Source organism: Budorcas taxicolor, chromosome 14 (genome assembly GCF_023091745.1).
Source record: "Budorcas taxicolor isolate Tak-1 chromosome 14, Takin1.1, whole genome shotgun sequence".
Classification (NCBI taxonomy): domain Eukaryota; kingdom Metazoa; phylum Chordata; class Mammalia; order Artiodactyla; family Bovidae; genus Budorcas; species Budorcas taxicolor.
Window position 1 is genome coordinate 18,139,677 of NC_068923.1, and position 24,269 is coordinate 18,163,945.

The window sequence follows — 24,269 nt, forward strand, 5'->3', positions numbered from 1 at the left end:
GCTGGTTGGATGAGAGAGTTGCAGGCAGCAGAAGGGGGTCTGTCTTAGCAGCAGGTGTGTGCCCTTCTGGAGAGCTCCAGTCGATGCCTGCCGGAGTGCATGTCTCCGGCAAGCCTGTGGATGGGAGGATGCGCCTGGACACAGGCTGGGTGGCGGGCGGGCGGCGGGAGCCGGGCTGGCCGGGCAGCCCTCGGTGTTTCAGGCTCGTGGCTCTGGTAGGCCGGTGGCGGGCGTGCAGAAGGTGTTTCGGCCCCGGGGCTCCTTCTAGATCTGGGTCCGGGGGCAGAGGCCGGGAGGGCCGGGTCTCCTCGGCCGGCCGCCTGACCCAGCTGGGTGGTGCTCTGAAAGTTTGTACCCTTTGACCAGATTGTTCCAATTCCCCTCCCAACACCCCTCTGCGTACTTCCAGTAACGACAAATCCGATCTCTTTTTCTATGAACTTGTTTATTTTTGGAGTATAATTGACTACAGCATACAGCACTCTGTTAGTTCCCCGGTGCACAGCATAGTGATCGGACATTTCTGTACATTTCAAAATGATCGCCATAAATCTAGTTATCATCTGTCAGCACGAAAGGTATTACTTTATTACTGACTGTACTCCCCTACATTATTATCGACTGTATTGTTGATTATATTCTTAGTGTTCCATTTTAATCATTTTTATTGATGTTTTTCACCATGTATCTCTCTATTTTAGTGTTTGCTCTGGAGATTATAGTATTCATATTTAGCTTTTCTCTGCTTGGAAATAAGATTGTGCCATGTCAAGGGGAACATGGAAGCCACACCACCACTTAGTGCTACATCTTCGTGCATCAGAAACTGCTTCGGACAGTGTTGGAAATTTTGCTTTCTGCCGTCGCACATACGTACATCATATATACATACAGAATAGTCTCGGCACTTCCCTGGTGGTCCAGTGGCTAGGCCTCTGTGCTCCCAGTGCACGGGGCCTGGGTTTGATCCTTGGTCAGGGAACTAGATCCCCCCTGCTGCAGTGAAGATGGAAGGTCCCAAGTGCCACAGCTACATAAATACATAAAAATAAATATTTATTAAATAAGTGTAAAAAGCTGGCTGCTTTGGCCACTTCTTTAAAATTAGGGACGCCCTGGCAGTCCAGCGATTAAGACTAGGAGCTCCCACTGCCGTGGGCAAGGGTTCCACCCCTGGTCGGGGAACCAAGATCCCACATGTTGGATGGCACAGACCGAAAAACCACAAGTCTCATATTTACATAGCTATTTCTAGTACTACATGCCATTTCTAGTGCTCTTCCTTTATTCTGGAAATTTGTTTCCCTCTGGTATTATTCTCTTTGAAGAATTTCCTTCAGCCTTTCTTTCAGAGTGGGTCTGCTAGAGAGCTCCCTTCTCGCTTTAGTGCAGATGGTACAGGAGGTGAGGATCCAGCGTAGCGCTGCTGATCAGTGAGTGTCCAGGGTGCCTGGTCACTGCTAAATTGCCTTGTGTGAACGTCATGGTTAGCATACTGGAATTGCCTGGTTTCAGTGACAGGACATGCTCGCCACACGGCAGACAGCTGCCCTGTCCTGCACCAAACAGGCAGAGGCAGCTGAGCTGGGACGAGTGCCGTCTGACGGCCGCCTTCGCTCCTTCTGACTCAGTGACCCGCCTTCTTCTTGAGGTTTGTGCTCCCCTTCCCTTGTGATGGAGCAAAGTCCAGGCCTCAGCCATGCGCTTCCACGGTCACCTAGTGACATGGGAGCGCTGTGCGCCAGCTTTCCCAAAACCATCAGATGTTTCTCATTGGTAGTACAGGATTAAATAGGAATTTAATAGAATTAAATGGAATTAAATAGGTTTCTTTCCCCCCTCATTAAAGAAACTTCAGACTTTAGAACAAGGCAGGGGAATACTGGGGGGTTTAAGGATTTCTTGAAATCATTTGAGGCCAGGCTGGCTTTTCAAAAATATTTAATATTTATTTATCTATTTGGTTACGTCAGGTCCTAGTTTCCACACGTGGGATCTTCGTTGTGGACTCTCTAGTTGTTGGCTTAGTTGCTCCATGGCTTGTGGGATCTTAGTTCCCCAACCAGGAACTGAACCTTTGTTCTCTGCATTGCAAGGCAGATCTTCACCACTGAACCACCAGGGAAGCACCAGGCATATGTATGCAGACCAAGATACACGACCTTCAGACGCGCAGAAAGTTCCCCTTCTCAGGAAGGCCTTCCCCATCTGCCCCATTTAAGGCTGTGAGTTGACGATACCCCACCTCCTCCTGCTCTGTTTCTCTCATGTTACTTATCACCGTTTAAGACAGGGATTGCTTATTTGCCAGGTTTGTCTGTTTCATTAGTTGCAGTGTCCTAAGTGCCTAGTGTTGCTTTTGCCAACAAAGGTCCATCTAGTCAAGGCTGTGGTTTTTCCAGTGGTCATGTATGGATGTGAGAGTTGGACTGTGAAGAAGGCTGAGCGCCGAAGAATTGATGCATTTGAACTGTGGTGTTGGAGAAGACTCTTGAGAGTCCCTTGGACTGCAGAGAGATCCAACCAGTCCATTCTGAAGGAGATCAGCCCTGAGATTTCTTTGGAAGGAATGATGCTAAAGCTGAAACTCCAGTACTTTGGCCACCTCATGCCAAGAGTTGACTCATTGGAAAAGACTCTGATGCTGGGAGGGATTGGGGGCAGGAGGAAAAGGGGACGACAGAGGATGAGATGGCTGGATGGCATCACTGACTCGATGGACGTGAGTCTGAAGGAACCCTGGGAGTTGGTGATAGACAGGGAGGCCTGGCATGCTGCGATTCATGGAGTCGAAAAGAGTCGGATGCGACTAAGCGACTGAACTGAACTGAAGTGCCTAGAATGGTGTATGCTCAGTAAATATATATATATATATATACATATATATATATGTATATATGTATATATATATATATATTTTTTTTTTACCTTGCTGCACGGCTTGTGGGATCTTAATTCCCTGATCAGAGATTGAACCCAGGCCCTCAGCAGTGAAAGCATGGAGTCCTAACCACTGGACGGCCAGGGAATTCCCTCAGTAAATATTTCTTGGATGAAAGAACACAGTTTTGCAACTTGATTTTCTGTTTACAAAGAAGTTGTCCCTGACATCCTCCCATGGTGTACATAACCACACTGGGCACCTCCTCTCTTTTCATATTCCCCCTGCAACCCTTGGGCTTCCCAGGTGGCACTGGTGGTAAAGAACCTGCTTGCCAAGGCAGGAAACATAAGAGCCCCAGCTTCGATCCCTGGGTCAGGAAGATCCCCTGGAGGAGGGCATGGCGACCCACTCCAGTATTCTTGTCTGGAGAATCCCCACGGACAGAGGAGCCTGGCGGGCTACAGTCCATGGGGTCGCAAAGAGTCTGACACAGTCTTTTGAAGGAGGTTGTACAGGTCTCATGAGTCAGAAGCTGGCAGGTAAGTGCTGAAAAGCAACCGTGCTATGGAGCCTAAGACCCTGGAGAGCATCACAAGGCGTTGGCAGTGAAACCACCTCCTGGGAAAAACAGGAGGCTCCAGCTCGCGCCTCGCCTTTGCTGCTTGCTGATAGGAAAGGAGCACGTGCCTGCCAGGTGCCACTGCTGTGTGATGAGACGGGGGTGCAGCCCAGGTCCGTTTCCTCTGCTGTGCCGTTTGCAGCACTCCAGACCCACCCGCCTGGCTGCTGCCTGTCTCTGGCTGATGGCTTGTGATTGGCCCCCAGCACACTTCTGCAGGGGAGCAGGGCTTCTTGTCAAAACCACCTGGGTTCCAGGCAATAGAGAAAACATCTAAGAGGAAAGAATACAGGGATTGTGTCTTGGGGAAAATGGGATGGTTTTGAATAAGTCTTCGTGTTTGGAAAGGGTGTTAAGAAGGAAAAAGGTATCTGTGCAAATTACTTTGGTCACCTCCTTTCAGAAGACCTCCTTGATGGTTCGTCTAGTGGTTAAGAATCTGCCAATGACACAGGTTCCATCCCTGGTCCAGGAATGTTCCATATGCTGCAGGGCAACGAAGCCTGTGTACCACACCCCTGAGCCTGTGCTCCGGATCCTGCAGGCCGCAGCGCCTGAAGCCCACGCAGCCTAGAGCCAGTGCTGCGCAGCCAGAGAGGCCCCCACAGCGAGAAGCCCGCACACCGCAACCAGAGAGCGGCACCCCCTTGCCGCAGCCAGAGAAGCCCCCACAGCGAGAAGCCCGCACCCCGCAACCAGAGAGTGGCACCCCCTTGCCGCAGCCAGAGAAGCCCCCGCAGTGAGAAGCCCGCACCCCGCAACCAAAGAGCGGCGCCCCCTTGCTGCAGCCAGAGAAGGCTCCTGTACGGCCGCGGAGACCTGGCCCAGCCCAGAGTAAATACATAAATGATAAGAGGAAGGAAGATCATAGGAAATCTTAAAGAAATATCTCAGACCACTGAAAGATCCTTAGGGGTTCCAAGGAGACAAAAAATTATTATGAAGTGAATGCTTAACCCCTGCTTGTTATACTCAACATATTCTAAAATTAATTTTTATTGGAGTAGAGTTGCTTTGCAATCTTACTTTAGTTTCTGCTGTACAGCAAAGTGGATCAGTTATATGTATACACATATCCCCTCTTTTTTAGATTTCTTTTCCTACTTAAGTCAGCACAGAGCATTGGCTAGAGTTCCTGAGCTATACAGTACGTTCCCGTTAGTTCTCTCTCTTATACGTCAGTAGTGTACATGTGTCAATCCTCAACATATTTATTTTAGACGAGGTGGTTGATGGTATTGTGTACAGTATTAACACCTCCACCCCCACCCCCTCCCCCCACACACACTTTGGATCTACTTCTGTTACCTGTTGAGAAACTAAAATTTCCATCTGTTTCTGGCTTTGGTTCCTTCAGTTCTTGCTTGGTTTGTTTTGAGGCTCTGTTGTTAGGCATGTGGATATTTATGACATGCCTTCCTGCTGAATTATCACTATGAGAAGTCTATCTTCTATCTCTAGAAGTCTAGAGACTTCTTCAGTGTTCTTCAGCATTCTAATGTTTAAAGTATGCATGCTATGGGTTCTAACCAGTTACTTTAAAAATTTTGCAGCTTTACTTAAGAATATGACAGTTTTATTGAGATACAATTCACACACCATCAGTTCACCCACTTAATATGTATAGTTCAGTGGTGTTTAGTAGATTCACAGGGTTGTGCAACCATGGCCACAGCAACTTTCAGAACATTTTCCTCATCTCAAAAGAATCCCATGTTAGTACTCATTCCCCGTTTCATTCAGACACCCCACCCCCATGAGCCCAGGGCAGCCACTAATTTATTTTCTGTCTCTATACATTTGCCTCTTCTAGACTTTTCATATGCATGAAATCATACTATGTGTGGTTTTTATGACTGGCTTCTTTCACTTGGTATAATGTTCTCAAGGGTCCTAAGTGTTATAGCATGTTTCAGTATTTTATCCAACCATTGTTTGTGTTTTCTTTAAAAAAAAAAAAAGATTATTTTTTAGAGCACTTTTAGGTTTGCAGCAAAATTGAATAGACAGTGCAGAGAGCTCCCATATATTGGGTTAGCCAACAAGTGCGTTCATGTTTTTCTGTAGTATCTTATGGAAAAACCCAAACAAACTTTTTTAGCTAACCCAATACTTCTCCCACCCCATACCTTCCACCACCAGCATCCCTCACCACTGTGGTTATAGTTGACAAATCTACACTGATACCATGATCACCCAGAGTCCAGAGTTTACACTAGGGCTCACTCCCTGTTTTACACCTTATGGGTTTTGGGCATGTATAATAACATGTTTGTACCTTTACAGTATCATGCAGAGAAGTTTCATTTCCTTAAATCCCCTGTGCTCTGTCTGTTCATCCATGCCGTCTCCCCACCCCTGACAACCACTGATCCTTTTTACTGTCTCAACAGTGTTGCTTTTTCCAGAATATCATATATTTGGAATTCTATACTATATGGCCTCTTTAGATTGTCTTATTTCACTTAGTAATGTGCATTTAAAGTTCTTCCAAGCCTTTTCACGTTTGCTAGCTCATTTTTAAAAAGTTGTGGATAATATTCCATTATATGGATGTACTCCAATATATCTTTTTTTTTGGCCATGCTGTGTGGCATACTGGATCTTGGTTCCCCAGCCAGGGATTGAACCCATGTCCCTTGCATCGGGAGCATGGCATCTGAACCACTGTACTGCCAGAGAAGTCCCTCTATTCACTTATTGGAGGATATTCTGGTTACTAACAAGTTTTGGCAATTATGAATTGAGCTGCTCTAAACATTTGTGTGCAGGTGTTTTTGTGGACTTCACTTTTCCTGATTTATTTGGAATTAATATTCTGCCACTTCACATGTAATATAGAAATCCTGCGAATGTGTACCCCCATCTCACCCACTTGGATAGTCTAAATGTCATATGTATTACATCTACATATCTTACAAATTTGACAAGACAATGGTATTTTTTTTTAACTTTAATTGTATTTTTTCCAAGTTTACAACTTTTTTTCTCTCATTTTAATCAGATATTTGGGGTTTTTTTGATTCTGTTTATTCCTTTCTAAAAATTTAAGTTTCTATCTGGCATAATTTCTCAACTAAAGCATTTCTTATAGCATTTCTTTTAGCACATGGCTATTGGCATTTCTCTCAGTTTGTGTTTTTAATTGAAAATGCATTTGGGGACCTCCCTGGTGTTCCAGAGTCTGAAGCTCTGTGCTCCCAATGCAGGGGGCCTGGGTTCCATCCCTGGTCAGGGAACTGCATCTCACATATCACAGCTAAGAGTTCGCGTGCCCCAAAGAAGACAAGATCCCTTGAAGGATATTTTTGGTGTACAGAATTATAGTTGGACAGAGTTTTCTTGCTGTTGTTGTTTTTAAGCATGTGAAAGATGAAGTTACACAGTCCTCTGGAGCCCATTATTTCTGAGAAGTCAGCAATCGTTTTGAATTATCGTGTCCTTATATGTGATCTGTTGTTTTTCTCTGGATGTTTTCAAGATTTTCTCCTTATGTTGCTTTTCATCAGTTTGGCTCTGATGTGCCTGGGTGTAGTTTTATTAACTTTTACGCTAAATGGGGTTACTGAGTTTCTTGAATCTGTACATTTTTGTTTTTCACCAAAGTTGGGATAATCTTTGCCGTTTGTTCTTCAGTCCGTTTTTCTGCCTAATTCCCTCTCTTCTCCTCCTAGGACGTATGCTAGACTTGTGAAAATTATCTTTTTAATCCCTGAGGCTAATCTTTAAATAATTGCCTTTTCTCTATTCTTAAGATTGGATGATTTCTATTCATCTGTCTTCAAGTTCTCTGACTTTTTCCCTCTATCATATCCATTCTGCTATTAAGCCCTTTGTTTGAATTTTGAAATTTCAGATATAACGGGTTTTTTTAGTTCTCAAATTTCCATTTGGCTGTTTTATTGTTTCTATTTTGCTGCTGAGGTTTTCAATATGTGCATTCATTAGGAGAATCTGTTCTTTCACATCCTTGAGTATAATTAAGCTGGCAAAGGATTTTAAGGCAGCTAATTCCAACATCTGACTCTTTCCTGGTTCTTAATTTTTGTGAGTAATTTTGGGCTGTGTCCTGGACATTGTGAAGGTGTATCATGGAGAAGGGAGTTTCTGTTACGTTCCTCTGAAGAGTGTTCATTTGTGTGTGTTTTAGTAGGCAGTGCTGTTGGCCTCATACTGAAAACTCTGCCTCTGGGCAGCAGCTCAAATCTCATTTAAGTTCTTGTATTCTTTTTGTTTAAAAAGTATTTATTTATTTGGCTGTGTTGGTCTTAGTTGTGGCATGCAGGATCTTTCACTGTGGCACGCACGCTGAGTTGCCCATGGCCTGTGGGATCCGGTTCCCAGACCAGGGATCGAACCCAAGTCCCCTGCGCCAGAAGGAGGACTCTTGACTCTGGCCCACCAAGGAAGTCCGTCAGTTCTTTTATTCTTGGCTTCGCTGCTTGGAGGCTGCTCCACACACGCATAGTTGGGTTGTCTGGTGAATTAGGGAGCATTTGCAGAATTTGGGGCTTTCTGTCTTTCCTTCTCTCTTTTTTTTTCAGGATTCTTCACTCATTTTTCAGTTGCTGTGGTTGCCCCAAACTTGGCAAGCTATCGAAACTGTTTTTCTCTCTCAAAGTTTTAGCTGCTCCACCTGGTGTGTGAGTGAACTGGAACAAATTGGCCTTCTTGGGAACCAAACAACATTTGTATTCATCTCAACCTGTGGTTTTGACTTAGGATGTTGTCAGCAAGCTGAACTATTAATCGTTACAAGATTGTAATAGCTTATAAAAGAATTAATTATAGAAATAAAAGCTGTAGTAATTAACATTAACTTAGTGGTATGTTTAGAGTGAGTAGAATAGGCACCAATGAAAAGAACATTAGGTTCTGGCATAAAACATCCAGCCCTTCTCCACCCAGGCACACACAATCTGGGGTGCACAGCCTGTGTTTTTCTTTAAAAGATTGAGGTCTTATCCTGGCTTTCCTCATGACCCATGTTTTCATGCGAACCCAGCTGGATTTACTTCAGGCCAGTTTGCACCACCACTGAATCAGAGGGAAGTATCTTTGCCATGGGATGATTCTTTTTTTCAAAGTTGTCTCTCACTGGACTTCCCTGGTGGTACAGTGGGTGAGAATCTGCCTGCCATTGCAGGGGACACAAGTTTGATTCCTGGTCCGGGAGGATCCCGCATGCCGAGGGGCAGCTGAGCCCGCGAGCTGTAACTGCTGAAACCCGCACACCCGGAGCCTGTGCTCTGCAACAGGAGCAGCCCCGCCCTGCAGTGAAGAGTAGCCCCTGGTTGCCACAAAGAGAAAGCCTGTGCGTGGCATCGAAAACCCAGCCCAGCTATTGATCAGTTATACATAAAGTGTCTCTCATCGTAAAGGTGATGAGAAAATACCTTCCCTGTTGTTGCCCGCAGGCCACCGGTTAGGGACACAGATGCTCAGAGAAGTCGGGACACCCCTGGCTGTCAGTGCACAGCTCCCTTTAAAATGCCATTCCTCCAGCCTGTGCCTTAGATCCAGCACTTCTTTTCCCAAAGTACTTCTGAGGCCAGTTTCTCTTGTAGGGACTTCCCAGGTGGTCTAGTGGCTAAGACCCTGAGCTTCCAATACAGGGGGCCCAGGTTCGATCCCTGGTCAGGGAACTAGATCCCACATGCCGCAACTAAAGATCCTGAGTGCCGCAGTGAAGACTGAAGATCCCATGTGCCTCAACTAAGACCCAGCACAGCCAAATGCATAATTAAAAAATAATAATAATTAAAAAAAGAGAGATTCTAACATAAATCAAGGATGGGAGATAACATCTGACAGCAGGAAGGCACGGCAGGTCCCCAAGGCCCGCATCCTCCCATGCAGAGTGGGGCGATCAGTTAGTGTGGGGCTGCCTTGTTTCAGGGGGCTCTTGTCAGAGGTGAAGTTGCTCATTTGCTGGGTCCCCAGGCTAACAGTGCACCAGGGGGCCCTTCCCGAACCTGCCGTCGAAGCTGTGAGGATCGACCAGAGAACTGGTTGAATTCCTCTGTGTCTCCTTCCTTTTCCCAGGACCTGCTCGTCCCCTGTTCATCTCTCCTGAACGTAGATCTTTCCAGGGAGGCCTCTTTCAGTCTTCTGAGGGGCCGTTTCCAGGCCTGGCTGAGTAGGCTCCAACCCAAAGGCCGTGGCCGGGCGTGGAGGCCTGACTCCCACAGAAGATCGTGGGCAGATGGTGTCTCTCTTGAGTTGTGCCAACCCGGCTGGAATAAAATCGCTGGAATCCACTTCAGTGTTTGATTAGTAGGGTAAAGGAGCAGTTGGCCTTACAAACCCAGAGGATTACACATTACATTTTACATATTACATATTCTTCTGGTAGATTTTTTACTTAAGTGGGAGAGGGAGAAAAGAAAAGGCTTAAGGGCAGTAGCTTTGTACATTCACTTTGCTGTGTCTGTTGGGCAGTCCCTTTTCTTTCTTTTTTTTTAGACTCTTTTCTTTTGAGTAAATGTGATATGATCCAAAGTGTTTGGAAAAGAGAGACCAGTGCCCTCTGTTACATTACGTTGGATTGTTTATTAATATATGTTCTTTTTCACTGTTGTATCAGCTTTGATTCCGTTTCTGATCCACATCATTTTCATCTTTGGCTACATGTTTGTGGATGGCCATGTGTGCAGTGAGCTGGGCTAGAGTCTTAGAAATACTGTCATTTGTGTCCTGAGACTGACCTGGCTTTCAGCATTTTCCATGTAGGCACATTTTAAAAATCATTTCAGCGCATTTAGGACACTGAAGTTGGGTGGAAAGAATGGCACAAATGCGGCTGAACAGGCGCCTCTGGAGCTCTGAAGTGTCAGGGCATTTCCCTGTTGGTGTTTAAGACAGGTCTGTTTGGGCACCGTGCACTGTGCTCCAGTACCTCTGGTTATGTGATTGCTTTGCTGCTAATGGTGCATAATGCACTTCTGCCAACATTTGCGTGGATGTCAAAGAACAATTCATGTTGCCTTCTCTCCAGTCCAGAAAAAGAGAGGGAGAGAGAACGGGAGCCTGAGCAGATGTGGACCCAGACTCTGTGCAAAGGCCAGAGGGAGACAGGAGACAGTGTCTGTGGTGAGACTGGTTCCAGGGTTCTAGGTGTAAGAAGCATGGCCCCTGAGGCCTGTGTCCCTGAGACCTCATTCCCTGGACTCCTGCTCAGTGATGAATGGAGCCCAAAGATGTTGTGATGGACCTGAGAGAACGAGGATGTCAGAGGATGAAGGTGCCTTGGGCTGTGAGGTTTGGCCTTGTTTGATGTCTCAGGAAGCCCAGGCTCCAAGAGCTGAAGCACTTGAACTGAGGCCTCACAGCTGCTTCATGACCAGGCCTACTAGCTGGGTCATCCCAGGAGTGGCAGCAGAACTCCTGAGGACCTTGTGCTTTGGACTTGAAAGGTCCTCTGTCCGATAAACTGTGGATGTCTCCACCATTGTACCTGCGGTCTTTCTTTGGTCCCACAGCTGAGCTACAGGGCTTGTTGGCCTCCAGGTGCAGCCCAGCAGGTGGCCCTGGTCAGGTGTGACTGTGTCCTCGTAAGAAAAGGAGATTAGGATCCAGACACATACACAGAGGGACACCCACATGAGGACACAGCAGGAAGGACAGATATCCCAGAAGAAACCAGCTCTGCCAGCACCTTGATCCTGGACTTCTAGCCTCCAGGACTGTGAGAAAATACATTTCTGTTGTTTTAAGTCACCCAATGTATAATACTTTGTTGTTGGTTTTTGTTGTTGTTGTTGTTGTTGTTGTTTGGTATTTATCTTCTGACTGTATTCTTTCGTTCATAGAAATTTTGACTTTTAATCAAACTCCCCACACTTCCCACTCTTTTAAGGATGACGAAGAAGTTGCATTTCATTCTAGGTGTTTCATAGATTACTTTTTTTTTTTGGTTAAAATTTCTGAATCTTTTGGAATTTGCTGAAAAGAATGAGATGGGTATTCTTTTTTTAAAAAAAAAATATGGCTAATCAATTTTTTGGATAGCGTTTTCTTTTTCATTTGTTTTTTCAGTCAGCGCCGAGTTTTCATTGCTGCTGGTGGGCTTTCTCTAGTTGTAGTTGTGGTGAGTGGGGGCTGTGCTCTCTAGTTTCAGTGCTCAGGCTTCTTGCTGTGATGCCTTTTCTTGTTGCGGATTATGGGCTCTAGAGCACGTGGGCTCAGTAGTTGTGATGCAGGGGCTTAGTTGCCCCATGACATGTGGAATCTTCCTGGAGAGGAACCGAACCCATGTCCCCTGCATTGTCAGGCGGATTCTTAACCACTGGACTACCAAGGAAGTCTCGCTGTCTTAACTTGTAACACTGCAGGTTAATTTGTTCTTCTTTTGAACTTAATGCAAGTGGAATCTTGCAATATCTGCTTCTTCCGTCATGTTTATAAGATTGGGGCTGTTATGTAGCTCATTCCTTTCCATGGCTTTACAGTTTCCCAGAATATGCCTCAAATTACTTATTTTTACTTTTGTTTGTTTGTTTTTGGCCACATGGCTTGCAGAACCCTAGTTCCTCAACCAGGGATTGAACCCACAGCCCCTGCAGTGGAAGCGCAGAGTCCTAACCACTGGACCACCAGGGACATCTCCACTTACGTGTTTACTATTGATGGATATTTGGATTGCTTCTAGTTTAAGGTACAATGAATAATGTTGCTTAAGAAAGCATGTCTTTTGGCGCACAAATCTATGGTTTCTATGGAGTTGGAACCTCGGTGTTGAATTGGCATGTTGTAGGGTGGGTATGCGGAGAAGGCAATAGCACCCAACTCCAGTACTCTTGCCTGGAAAATCCCATGGACGGAGGAGCCTGGTAGGCTCCAGCCCATGGGGTCGCTAAGACTGAGCGACTTCACTTTCACTTTTTACTTTCGTGCATTGGTGAAGGAAATGGCAACCCACTCCAGTATTCTTGCCTGGAGAGTCCCAGGGACAGAGGAACCTATTGTGCTGCAGTCTGTGGGGTCGCACAGAGTCAGACACGACTGAAGCGACTTAGCAGCAGCAGCAGCAGGGTGGGTATATGTTTAGCTTTGGAAGATAAAACTGAGCAGGTTTTTAGAGCTGTTGTGCCAGTTATACCCCTACTGACAAGTTCTGAGCATTCCGGTTGCTCCACGTCTCTATCAAAACTTGATATGATCAGTCTTTACATTCTAGCCAGTGATGTGATATAGTTACAAAGCTTTCCCACTGTCCCCCAGAGTCCTAGTTTGAAGCATTTTCCAATGGCTTTGGTGTAAATAGTCCTCCCAGAGCAGATTTTAACCTACTAACTTGATGCCATTGAGACAGAGGATGGAGCTGCGAATGGTCAGCATGAGCAGCTCCAGCTGCCTGGGTTGGCCTCATTGGTACATCTTGAAAGCCATCAAAATCTAAGACAGGAGGAGAAGATCGTGGGGAGTTCATGGGGCTGCTCCTTGGTCACTGAGCTGTATTCAGTGTATACAGTTACAAGCATCGGCAGGGATTTCCCTGATAGAGGGTCTCACCTCGAGGCTAAGGAAGCACCGCACACTTGGAGTGGCAGGAGAGGCTCCCTTCCGAGCCTGCCTTCGCGCTTGTCTGCTCCATCCACGTTCTTCAGCCGACTGAGGAAATCTACCTCTGTGCTTAAGTGTACACTATCAGGTCCTCATGTGTGAAATGGGGTGATTGAATGGCACCCTTTGGGACCACCCTTTTCTGACTCTGATATTCTATAACATTATTCTCAGATTGAAGGCCACAGGCAAAGTAGGTTATCCTTGGGAAATCTGGATTGAATAACAAGGTTACTGAAATCACTCGTAAAACAGCCAATAAGAGTCCACGTGAGGAGGACAGCAAGGGTGGACCGTGCCTGCCAGACCTGCTCGGGGTTGAAAATTCAGGTTTATACTCATTGAGATCATGAGCTGTTATGTACTACATTGGTTTAATGTCCATCTGCTATAACAAATGCAGCTAGATGACAGATTTCTGTAAAAATTCATTGTAATGAACTGCCATATGACCCAGCAATCCCACTGCTGGGGATACACACCGAGGAAACCAGAACTGAAAGAGACACACGTGCCCCAGTGTTCATCGCAGCACTGTTTACAATAGCTCGGACGTGGAAGCAACCTACATGTCCATCAGCAGATGAATGGACAAGGAAGTTGTGGTACATACACACAATGGAATATTACTTAGCTATAAAAAGGAGCACATTAGAGTCAGTTCTAATGAGGCAGATGAAACTGGAGCCCATTATACAGAGTGAAGTAAGTCAGAGAAACAGCAATACAGTATTACTATTGCTATTGCTAAGTCACTTCAGTCATGTCTGGCTCTGTGTGACCCCACAGACGGCAGCCCACCAGGCTCCCCCATCCCTGGGATTCTCCAGGCAAGAACACTGGAGTGGGTTGCCATTTCCTTCTCCAATGCATGAAAGTGAAAAGTGGAAGTGAAGTCGCTCAGTCATGTCCGACTTAGCGACCCCATGGACTGCAGCCTTCCAGGCTCCTCCATCCATGGGATTTTCGAGGCAAGAGTCCTGGGCAAGGTAGCCAAAGAGACACAGATTAAACAACAGACTTTTGAACTATGTGGGAAAAGGTGAGGGCGGGATGACTTGAGAGAATAGCATTGAAATATGTGTATTACCATATGTAAAACAGATGACCAGATCAAGTTTGCTGCGTGAAGCAGGGCACTCAGAGCCAGTGCTCTGGGACAAGCTAGAGGGATGGGGTGGGGAGGGAGCTGGGATTGGGGTTCAGCATGAAGGACACATATGCACCCATGGCTGATTCATGTCTATGTATGGCAAAAACACCACAATATTGTGAATCCTCCAATTAAAATAAAAAAAATTTTTTTAAACCTTGAAAAAAGTCACCATGTTGAGGGAGATTGGGCAGCAATGATTAAACTGTGTAAAAGTTATTTTGGGGGTCTTTAGAATCAGAAGTCTGTTTTAGCAAATGCCCTTCCGTTGCACTCACTGTGGTTCCTTCAGAAGGAAAATTTATCACGGCTTATTCCATGCAACTGCTGTTTTATATTTGGGTAGAAGTGCAGGGAGTTAAATTTAGAAATTCTAGTAGAGGGAATTCCCGACAGTCTGGCAGTTAGGACTCTGTGCTTCCATTGCAGTGGGATCAGGTTCTAGCCCTGGTCAGGGACCTAAGATCTCACAAGCCATGAAGTGCAGACAAAAATAAATTAAATTAAATGGACCACACTGCCTTAAATAAAAAAGAAATTCTACTGTAGAAAAGACTCCAGTATGTGTGTGTCTTTGTATGCTCTCTAAGTTTTTGTTGAAATCTGGACATTCGGATTCTCCCACACCTCAGACGTGAATATTTTTATTAGTTGAGGACTATAGTTGTCTTTGTGACTTTTCTAAGCTATTTTTGCAAAGTGTGTTCCTTGTGGGTGGTGACTGCCGTTCCCATTCTGCGCTGTCTGCAGCCAGTCAGTGACCTGACAAAGGCCTGCCCCGCAGAGCCTTCTTGTTCGTCTTAGCCGTCTCCTGGATGCTCCGAGGGCTTCCCTTGTGATTCAGTGATAAAGAGCCCGCCTGCCAGCGCAGGAGACACAGGCTCCCTGGGTCAGGAAGAGCCCCTGGAGAGGGAAACGGCAACCCACTCTAGTATTCTTGCCAGTAAAGGCCCATGCGCAGAAGAGCCTGGCAGACTACAGTCCATGGGATCACAAAGAGTCAGACATGACTGAGTGACTAAACAGCAATAACAGAGATACTCTGAGGGAAGCTACGGCAGCCCAAGGAAGCTGACCCCAAGACCAGAATCTGCTTCAGGTCCTCGGTCACCAACAAAATACACAATCCCAGGGCTTGGGCGACATAGTCCAGATTGCCCGCTCTGGCTCCAGCCAAAGGACTTTGGGCCACTGTCCTCACAGCTCCAGTCCCCACAGTGTCGAGGGTAGTGACTTGGCTCCTGCTCACCGCTCTCAGCAGCCTGTTTTCACCACCTTGCTATGTCTGATCTGGTTCTAGAGTTTCAAATAGTTCCTTCCAGTCCCTCTTTATGGCTCAATTTTGCTCTGGTGGAGTTTCCTCCCGTGCCACTTTGCATGACGTCACTGTTCCCCACTGTTTCTCGTTGAAAAAATTTTTTTGGCCTTGCAATGTGACATGTGCCCCCTGCATTAGGAGTCTTAATGGACCACCAGGGAAGTCCCCCACCTCCCCCCGCCCCCCACCCCAGCTGTTTTTACTCATACACTGATGATCTGTACCCTATCAGCTATGACACTAGGGATTCAAAATTCTGGTATTCCAGTTCTGTCATTTCTTCCACACTGTTACTGGCTACTTTTAGTAAAGAAGAGAAACTTGCTTTCTTTATGGTAGAATTTTCTAGTTGAATTTAAGATAGAAGCTGATATTGATACTGAGAGTAAGGTTTTCTGTATTTGCATACATGTAGTGATTCACATAGAGAAACTCATTTTTATATGTACAACCTTATGTGGATAACCTCATGTATACAACCAACTGATTATATAGATGTTTTGTAACCACTGGTCTACAGCATGAATATAAGTACATGTGATTATAAAAATCTTTAGGGAGACTTCCCTGATGGTCCAGTGGCCAAGACTCTCTGCTCCCAGTTCCAGGGTGCCTGAGTTCAATCCCTGGTCAGGGAACCAGATCCCAAATGCTGCAACTAAAAATTCCCACGTGCCACAACTAATACCTGGTGCAGCTAAATAAATAAAAAAAAAAAAAAAAGAAGAAAAACTTTAGGAAGTGTGTAGTTTTTGCCCAGTCTAAATACCTACTTTGTAGGAAGAGCAAAGACTGTATTATTAATTGCCAATTAAATGATGGATCAGCTTATTTTTATATTGTTGGGATTGGAAAATCCCTTTGATGAAAGTGATGGCCTCTCAAGCTTTATCACTGAGATAGGGCTGAGCTTGGCAAAGTAAGTGAATAGTATAAGTTTTGAAAAATAAGAAAAAAAGCCATGAAAACAGCTAATGCGGAGATTAATCATTAAAGCTCAGAAGTGCTGAAGTGTGAAGTTTGATTACCAATCCCAAGGCTATTTGACATGGTGCCCAGACCTGCTCTTCTGGAACCCAAGGCTGGGCTTCAATATTTAATCAGAGTTGTAACATCTCTCCAGATACAGAACATGCCATCTAGAATGCGACCTTGGTGCTGCTTGTTCTGGGTCAGCACGCTTTTACAAGGTTGTTTGGAGGACCTTGTTTGGAGTTGTTCTGGGTTGCAATGCTCTGGTTCCACACAGCACACCCAGCTGCTTGTGAGAGGCCATAGTCCTCCCTGTCTTGATACCCAGCAGGTTTCCAGAGCCATGGATTAAATTCCTTCATCGCTATGCTCCAGTTAAATGGAAACCTACACCTTCCCTCATGGCCTCCAGAGGGCTGCGTGGTCCAGCAGAGTGCTGGTCAACCACTGTTTCTTAACTGGTATTCAGTTTGTTTGAGGGCAGGTTTTTCTCCCCAGGATGAAAACAGGGTTTTTGCCTCACCTGGTAGCAAAGTGTGTGCTCTAATTTTAAATAAAGTTTTATAGCATTCAAATTGCTGAGAATCTACAGCTCCCAACTTCAAAATAATCAAACCGGGATAAGCCAAGGGCTCCTCTATCTGGAATGTTGAATATGGCTGGGCTTCCTGGTGGTTTCCATGCACGGACCTTTATGTATTTGTAGAATCCAGAAAGGATTAAATAATTTAGCTTGGGTGAAGAGAGAAACTGAAGAGGGCCTTGGACGTTCTATTATTTATAAGGACCACTTGGCTGCGAGGCCTGCGCTTCACGGGTGAGTAGGCCTGGGTGCCAGGCGTGGGCAGTGCAGGACACTGGACCCCCCTGAGGGTCCCCTCTATCTCCCTTCCAGCGTCCTGCGTGGTGATTCTAGGGGACAGTGTTCTTTGACCCCATACACAGGCTGGGGAGTCTGAACAGAGTCGGAGTAATATACTCCTGGCTCCCTGTTGGGAGGGACAGGGTAAAGCCCTTCTTCTCACCTTCTGGTTCTGTGTTTGGGTTGATTGCTTTTCCCCGTCAGGAGGGAGGGAGAGGAAACATTTCTGGAAATAGGATTTGAGCAGCTGGGAACCTGGGGACCCATGTGCAGGATGGTGATTCTGCTGTGATTCGTGGTGTGATGAGCACAGTAGAAAAGATGTCATAGTTCCGAGGTGTTTAGAATGTCCAGTGACTTGTCCAGCCCTTTTCTAGGACTCTCGAGTCCTGGGGAGGCCAGGGACATCAGTGTGGTTGTGGTACAGACCTGAGCCCTGGCATATATACTGGGTGGAGGCACCCTCTCAGTTTTTCCAAACCTTCCTGGCCCATCTCAGTGCTGAGGTTTGCCATGTTGAATCTTGGCTGAAAAAAGACCCGCATCCTGGGTCGGAAGGAGGGCTCCCGTGACTGGAAGCAGCGACTCCTTTCTGCCAATATTTTCCCCAGCGTTTTGAAAGCAGTATTGTGCTGTGCTTAAGTCACTTCAGTTGTGTCTGACTCTTTGCGACCCCTTGGACTGTATGTAGTATGCCAGGCTCCTCTGTCCATGAGGATTCTCCAGGCAAGAATGCTGGAGTGGGCAGCCAGTTCCTTCTCCAGCAGATCTTCCCAACCCAGGGATCCAACACACATCTCATAATTATATCTCCTGCATTGGCAGGCAGGTTCTTTACCACTAGCGTCACCTGGGAAGCCTAAAGCCAGCATAAGGAGCCGGGGCAGCGGCAACCCACAAAGCAAGGAAGCAGGGAGGCGATCGCCAGGCACCCAGCTGACCCTTCTGGCCCACAGCGAGGACAGTTGATCACCCACGCTCGGTCCCTTGAAGGCCGCAGCACACTGCGGGGGCATGGAGGGATGAGGGGGTGTCCCCCTTCATGGGTCCCATCCCCGGCGGCTGGGGAGCAGGGCCGGGACGCCAGCCGGTCTGGCCCTTATCTTGGATGGAGGTTAGAAGTGTCCTAGCAAAGGGCGCCTGAAAGGTCTTTTATGCAAGACCTGTAGAATGCTGGTCTGAATCACACCGATGGCATATGCCTGGATGGCCAAAGACAAAGCACCTGCTCTGTTGAGTCAGGGTCTTAGTTTCCTAGGGATGAGGGAAAGGAGAGGAAAAGAAGTTTCTGAATGGCCAGGATTCATCTGTGATGTGCAAAGCTGGCATGACCGGGGTGACAGTGGGCCAAGGGTTGGGGCCCTCGCCCCTGAGTCAGCCCTTGAGTGGAATTGGGAGGGGGCCACGGTCCAGCAAGCCCCCTCAGGATGGGGCTGGCTCGTCACTGCTCTTGAGAGGGCCTTCGGTGCCCTCTGACCTCCAGCCCCACACCAGAGTTCTGCCCGACTGGAATCCTAGGGCAGGAGTGCCAGGCGCCCAGCAGGTCCTGTGTGTAAGTGCATAGAGAAAAACATAGAGTGAATATTTGCCAAAATAGTAATAATGATATTTTTTTAGGTGATGAAATTTTGGATGATTTTGGTCTTTATACTTACCTGTTTTCTTTCTGATTATTCTGTATTAGGTACTTTTTTTTTTTTTAAACAGAACAAAGTAATTCTGGTTTTTCAAGCCAGTAGAGGACGGATTCCCTGTAAACACGTTCCTAGCCTCACTGACCTCCTCCAGCCTCCCGCACCCTGAGTGGACCCTGGTGCCCACACCCCAGCTCCTACCCTGCCCTGGACCACACTGCCTGGTGCCCCCGGGACAGTGGAGGGAGGTGAGGGTCAGTCCGATAGCATGGCGTCTTCCTGTCCTGCACGCGGCCTGCGATGGGGTGGACAAAGAAGAAGAGAACCACTATGTTTTGCAACTTAGGGACATCTACAGCAGCTGTGACACCACGGGGACAGGCTTCCTGGATCGGGAGGAGCTCACCCAGCTCTGCCTGAAGCTCCATCTGGAAAAACGGCTGCCTGTCCTTCTGCACACACTTCTCGGAAACAACCAGTTCGCCAGGTTGGGTACTGGACTTCATTCTCGCAGAGAAAAGCATGGAGAGCCTTTGGTGACAGCTGTGGGTGTCTGAGAAACACAGTTGACTAGAGATACTCATCAAAGGAAAGCTAGGAGGAAATGGGATGCTATTTTTCCTTTTATGGAACTCTTGTGTTGTAGAAAGAGGTTTCTTAAAATTGCCCTTTTTTAAGTGTAGTAACTTCCAGAGATTTGTTTTTGTTCCGTTTTTCCAGAAAGATGTTTAACGGCTGATTTGTCTGGGGAGTGGAAGGTTGGTATGGATGGTTCACAAAACACAGTGATCTGTGTGCAGCTCACGTGCTGGGTCATTCAAAGGCAGCTTCAAAGTACCTCGAAGGCAGATTGTCTCAAAATTGCCCAGCGTGAAATTTGTCCAGCAGCTGTACAAAACATCTTGCGTTGCTGTTGCAAGAATGAAGGCTCCCTGCCTTCAGAGGTGCCCTCTGAATGTATCTGTCCCAGATAGGAAGAAAGTACGTGGAGTTCTTTTCTCTAGGAAGTTCAAGGTCCCCTAGAAAGGTCTGCAAGGAGATCAGCCCTGGGGTTTCTTTGGAAGGAATGATGCTAAAGCTGAAACTCCAGTACTTTGGCCACCTCATGTGAAGAGTTGACTCATTGGAAAAGACTCTGATGCTGGGAAGGATTGGGGGCAGGAGGAGAAGGGGACGACAGAGGATGAGATGGCTGGATGGCATCACTGACTCGATGGACGTGAGTCTGAGTGAACTCCGGGAGTTGGTGATGGATAGGGAGGTCTGGCGTGCTGTGATTCATGGGGTCGCAAAGAGTCAGACACGACTGAGCGACTGAACTGATCTGAACTGAGAAAGGTCATCTGAAGCCTGGACCATGCCTTGCTTTCCTGATGGGAACACTGAGAAGCTTCTTAGTGTTCCTGTTTCTTAAATGTGTCCAGATGTAGCATGTTCATTTTATACTTGTAATAAATGAATTTTTTTTTTTTGGCCATCCTCGGTCGTTGCTGCATGTAGGCTTTTCTCCAGTTGCAGCGAGTGGGGGCTGTTCTTCATTCCTCATCGCAGTGGCTTCTCCTGTTGCAGAACCCTGGCTCGAGAGTGCAGGCTCAGTAGTTGTGGTGCTTGGGCTTAGTTGCTCTGCAGCATGAGGACTCTACTCAGACCAGGGATCGAACCCCACGTCCATTCCCTTGGCAGGCGGATTCTTAACCACTAGACCACCAGGGAGGTACACATGTTCATTTTAAAAACAGTGCCTGGGAATTTCCTAGTGGTCCAGTAATTAGGAATCTGGGCTTTCACTGCCAGGGGCCCGGGTTCAATTCCTGGTTTGGAAATTGAGATCCCACAGACTGCAAGAAAAAAAAAAAAAACACACAAAAAAACCAGAAACAAAAAAACAGTGCCTGTAGTCGTGTTGGTCATCTTACCTTTGAAGGAAGAGTATTTTTTCCCCCACAGAACTCAATAAAACTGGTCTCATTTTGAATGAGAAGAAAAGTTCTATAGCCTGGAAAGATTTCCTGAGTTGGTTCTTGGGCAGAAACAAATGAAAAACAACCTGAAACGCCTCCCTGCTGGCCCAGGGGGAGCTTCTAGGTGAATCTGAGTCCTGTTACTTTCCCCAGAGCCCGTGTGGCCGGTGCTGTCAGCAGAGCTGCTCCTGCAGCGAGGAGGACTCTGCCCCACACACCCACCTCACCCTGCTTGGTCACTTTCCCCTCTACTGCTTTATATGGACTTAAGACTCAGGTGTGGGAACTTCCCTCGTGGTCCAGTGGTTAAGACTCCGTGCTTCCACTGCAGGGGGAGCTTGTTCCACCCCTGGCTGGTGAACTGAGACGCTGCGTGCCATTTGCGGGGTGGCCAGAAAAAAAAACAAAAAACGGATGTGATTTTGATCTCTCATGGCCTAGCCTCTCTTGATATCACCTGGAATTGTATTCGAGGGCTAAGTGAGCAAAAGGCACATTTGTGAAAATCAACACTGGTTAAAACAGCGTAAACAAGTTATCTGGTTTCCTTGATGTTTTTTATCCTGGCCCTTCCTCCTTTTGTGAGCTGTGATGGGAGAGGACACAGAAACACAGTCAGATGGTATCAGATAAAACAGCAGCACACTCAGCCATCAGATTCCCTCCTGTTTTTTTTTTTTTTTGGTAATGCTACACAGCTTGTGGGATCTTAGTTCCCCAACCAGGGATTGAACTGGGGCTCTCGGCTGTGAGAGGGCAGAGTCCTAACCACTGAACCACCAGAGAATTCCCAAATCCCCTCCTGTTTAATGGCTCAGAAGAAAGCTGATAAGTATTATCAAAGACACAAGAGAAATCTGAGATTGGATCAAACGGCCATTTCATTCCGCTCCCATGTAGTCAACAAGGTGTTGTTTTTTTTTTTTTAATATTAATTTATTTATTTAGCTGCACCAGTCTTCCCTGCAACGTGGGATCTTTAGTTGGGGCATTCAAACTCTTAGCTGCGGCATGTGAGATCTAGTTCCCTGACCAGCAGTGGAGCTGGGAGCTGGGTCCCCTGCATTGGGAGCTTGGAGTCTTAACCACTGGACTACCAGGGAAGTCCCTCAACAAGTATTTTTGAGCACTTCTTATGTGCTGGGCAACATCTAGAAGCTAGGAGTGTAAAATGAAAGCAGTACAATATCTCTGTGAGATGAAAGCTATGCAAGAATATTCTTTCTAGTATTGATCCACATGGCAAAAGTCTGGACACAGCCCTTTCAATATGAGATTAGTTAAGGTCCATATAGTCAAAGCAGTGGTTTTTCCAGCAGTCATGTATGGATGTGAGAGTTGAATCATAAAGAAGGCTGAGTGCCAAAGAATTGATGCTTTTGAATTGTGGTGCTGGAGAAGATTTTTGAATCAAAAGGAGATCAAACCAGTCAATCCTAAAGGAAATCAACCTGGAATATTCATTGGAAGGCCTGATGCTGAAGCTGAAGCTCTAATACTCTGGCCACTGATGGGAAGAGCCAACTCATTGGAAAAGACTCTGATGCTGGGACAGATTAAGGGTAGGGAGGAGAAGGGGACAACAGAGAATGAGATGGTTGGATGGCATCACTGACATGACATGAACTTGGGCAAACTCTGGGAGGTGGTGAGGGACAAGGGAAGCCTGGTGTGTTGCAGCCCATGGGGTCGCAAAGAGTTGGACATGAGTTGTGACTGAGCAACAATAAATCAATAGATGGACCTGATGAAACTGATGCATTGTCCTAAAGAAGAGAGAGGAGGCTTCAGACGCTGTCATATTAGCAGCAAATTCACGCCCACCTTCCAGTGAGGGCTACTAGAATGGTAAGTCCATACACCACAAGGAAGAGTAGCCCCACTCGCCACACATGGAGAAAGCCTGCCTGCAGCAACGAAGACCCAGCACAGCCAAAAATAAACCAACAGGACTTTTTTTTAAAAAAGAAGAAAGGTGAAAGAATGTTTCCTTGAGAAGGTGAATTCTGCTCATTTTTGAAAGGATGTAGAGACCAACACATCTGATAGACGTTTGTTGAGTATTTACAGTGTGTCAGCCATGAGACCATGTGCTAGTTGGGGAGCCAGAAAATAAACACACATATAAGTACTCCACCTTCAAGTCTGATACGTGTGTAACCCAGGCCTAGACATTCCACAGCCAACAGCTGCCTTTAGTGCTCAGAGGCAGCAATAGAAATGTGCTCATTCAAGTTCTGTGCCAGGTCTGGGAAGCATGCTTGGACCTACAGCCCCAGGCCTGCTTTTCTAGCACATACTGGTGACATTTTGACCTCCAAGTATCTCTTGCGTTGATGTCGTTCTGTGTGACTTCAGGTGAAGCACAGGTAGAGAAGAGAGTTGGGAAGTGTGCAGCTCAGTGAACATCCATTCCGAGCATACCTGGGCCCCCAGCATCCTGCATCCCTCCTTAGGTGCCCCCGTGGTCCGTCTGGCCCCAGCAGTTACCACTGTCTTGAGAACAGCATCGATTTGTTCGCCTATTTCTGACCTTCACACAGGTGGATATATACAGCGCATGCTCAGTGCGTCCTCTGGTCCTTTTGCTCAGTGTTGCGTCTGCAGTCTGTATTCAGATAGTGCAGGGCAGGGTCAGTATGTCATCTCTGTCAGTGTTTTTTTTCCCCGCCTGGCATCTTTCATTGTCTGACTGAATCACAGTTTATTTACCCATTTTCTTTAGGTACATCTGGATCATTTCCAATATTATTTTAATACATTATGTTTTTACTGAAAAAAGAATCAAAGTGAAGTTAAAGCATTTCAGACAATCACACTAAAAGAGCTTAGCACCAGCATACTTAAGAAAACACGTAAGTCTCAAAGATCTATTTCAAACAGATGGAAAACTATCCCAGGCAGAAGGTCGGAAATGAAGGAAGAAATGAAAAGCAAAGTGGCAAATATTTGAATAATTCTAAATGAACATTGACTATATAAAACAAAAATATTTTGAAAGGAGTTAAATAACAAAGGCACAAAAGTATCAGGCAGGCTCTGTGTTGTCCCTGAAGAGGGTAAAACTGGTTAATATGAAACTTTTAAGCTCCATAAGAAAGCTAGTCTCTAGGGTAAAAAGCATTACTGAACTGAATAGGGTCAGCATTGTATAATGACAAAAGATTGAATTTACTGAGAGGATATAAATGTATATTCTGTGACCCAGCAGTCCTATTCTTAGGTGCGTATACTCCAGAGAAACTCTTAGGACAGATGTGTGACTGTTCAGAGCTTTTTTGCCCCCAGTGTAGGGGCGGGGG

General features: G+C 46.4%; 1 long non-coding RNA gene across 1 annotated transcript in view; it reads left to right on the forward strand.

Moving 5' to 3' along the window:
• The first annotated feature begins 2,166 nt into the window (after window positions 1–2,166).
• LOC128059590 (uncharacterized) overlaps window positions 2,167–24,269 on the forward strand; it is a 36,721-nt gene continuing 14,618 nt past the window's right edge. The window contains exon 1 of the long non-coding RNA XR_008200600.1: window positions 2,167–2,225. This is a non-coding gene — a long non-coding RNA (uncharacterized LOC128059590). The remainder of the gene's footprint in view (window positions 2,226–24,269) is intronic.